We start from the raw sequence: 2,107 nt of genomic DNA, 5'->3' as shown, positions 1-2,107 counted from the left end.
TATGTAGTGATAGACAATAGTCTAATTTCATTCTTTTGCAGGTGGCCTTCCAATTTTCCTCCAGTTATTTTTAAATAGATGGAGACTACGGAGTCAAAAAAATTACTTCTGTCCTCTCTCAGAAGCAAATTTAGAAAAACAGAATTATAATTCTGTCAACTTAGCTAAGAATTTTTCCAAATTCATACTTTAGTATATGCTGTGGTCTGAATGTTTGTATCCCCTAAAATAATAATCCCCAACCTTTTTGGCACCAGGGACCGGTACTCCTATGAGAATTTAATGCCTGATGATCTGAGGTGGAGCTGAGGCAGTGATGCTAGCACTGGGGAGCAGCTGAAAATACAGATGAAACTTTTCTCTCTTGCCAGCGTCTCACCTCCTGCTGTGTGGCCCAGTTTGTAACAGGCCACAGACTAGGGGTTGGAGACCCTGCCCTAAAAGTTCATATGTTGGAATCCTAACTCCCAAGGTGATGGCATTAGTAGGTGTGGACTTTGGGAGGTCTTAAGTCATGAGGTTGGAACCCTCATGAATGGGATTAGTGATTTATAAGAGTATCCAAAGAGAGGATACAACCAGAAGTTTAGGCCCCAGAAGAGTGCTCTCACATGACAATAAATGCTGGCACTCTGACCTAAGCCTCCAAAACAGTGAGAGATAAATTTCTGTAGTTTATAAACTATCCACTCTATGGTATTTTGTTATAAGGGCCCAAATGAAATAAGACAGTATAACTTCAGGTAGCTAAATTTATATAGAATATATTCTTTATCTTATCTTTAAGCAAATCTGTGGAGAGAACTTTCTGAATCATCATGCAACTAGCTAGTTCCTTTTCCCAACATAAGCTTACCAACTTCCTCCTACGCATCTGTATCAGGAAAATATGAATGAAACCCTATGCTGAGACCCAGGATATTTTAAATTATCTTGATATCTGGCATTACACTGTTAACTCATCAAGATATTTAATTTAACTTTAAGAATTATCTGAATCTTGTCTGAAAATTGTCACCATACAAATGCATATATAAAGTTTGTAAGTGAATATATGTGCTCATGCATACTGGGTGGCATATCCTCAGAGTAGGCCTGTATAAAAGGTGCTTACCTTCTTATAATTACAGCTATGACAAATTAAAAAAAAAAAAGTACTCTGAGACTTTTCTTACATGTTATCATGGAATAGTAGTTAGTTATTCTTTATTTGGATTTGAAGGTGATGACAGCTTTTATTAATCCTAGTCATAAACTGTATCTAAAAAATAAACTTTTCTTTTAGACTGAAACAAAACAAAATAACCAGAAACAAAACCAGTTGTTTTTTGAGGTATCTTATCGATAGTCTCAGTCCATACAAACCTACTTGCTATAAGCAACACGTGGAAATCACCTGGGAGAGTTTACCTGCTATCCACTTGACTAACTATACTTCCTTTAGCACTTTTTGTTCCACCATTACATTATAAGAGAAATAAAATAATGATGTAGTGCATACTCTGGGTGGCTTCAGTATACTGTGAGAATTATTATTATAATTATTTTTTAATTTATTTTTTAGGCAAGACAACCCTTAGTTGACCTCTCAGATTGCAAAGACCTTGTCAGTTTATAATCCTTTATTTTTTATGCCTACAGCACCTGGTCTTCCTAGGTGGTCTCCCATCCAAGTACTAACCAGGCCTGACCCTGCTTAGCTTCCAAGATCAGACAGGATGGGGCTTGTTCATGATCAAACAGGGTGGGGCTTGTTCAGGGTAGCATGGCCATAGACAACTGTGAGTATTAAATGAGAGCCAAGACTATTTGGAAGTAAATGAAGTTCGATCCCTGACTCACATCATAATCGACATAAATTCCACATGGGCTTGACATTTAGATATAACAAAATAAAACTGTAAAGCCATTTCCTAAAAGTAAATGAGGGTGATTATTTACATGGTTTTCGGTGGGAAGCTCATCATAAACACACACACGAAAGGGAGAAACCATAATGAAAAAGAGCAATAGAGGTAAGTATCTTAAGCACATACAAGGTGTGTAAACACACACACACACACACACACACACACACACACACACTTCTCTGGGTATTAAAATACCA

General features: G+C 37.0%; 1 pseudogene; it reads right to left on the bottom strand.

Moving 5' to 3' along the window:
• Positions 1–1,632: 1,632 nt before the first annotated feature.
• On the bottom strand, positions 1,633–1,777 carry LOC118610514 (annotated as a pseudogene).
• Positions 1,778–2,107: the final 330 nt, after the last annotated feature.

This window comes from Rousettus aegyptiacus, unplaced genomic scaffold (genome assembly GCF_014176215.1).
Source record: "Rousettus aegyptiacus isolate mRouAeg1 unplaced genomic scaffold, mRouAeg1.p scaffold_m13_p_12, whole genome shotgun sequence".
Lineage (NCBI taxonomy): Eukaryota > Metazoa > Chordata > Mammalia > Chiroptera > Pteropodidae > Rousettus > Rousettus aegyptiacus.
Note: the sequence above shows the minus strand (reverse complement) of the source record. Positions and strands in the feature narration are given on the sequence as shown.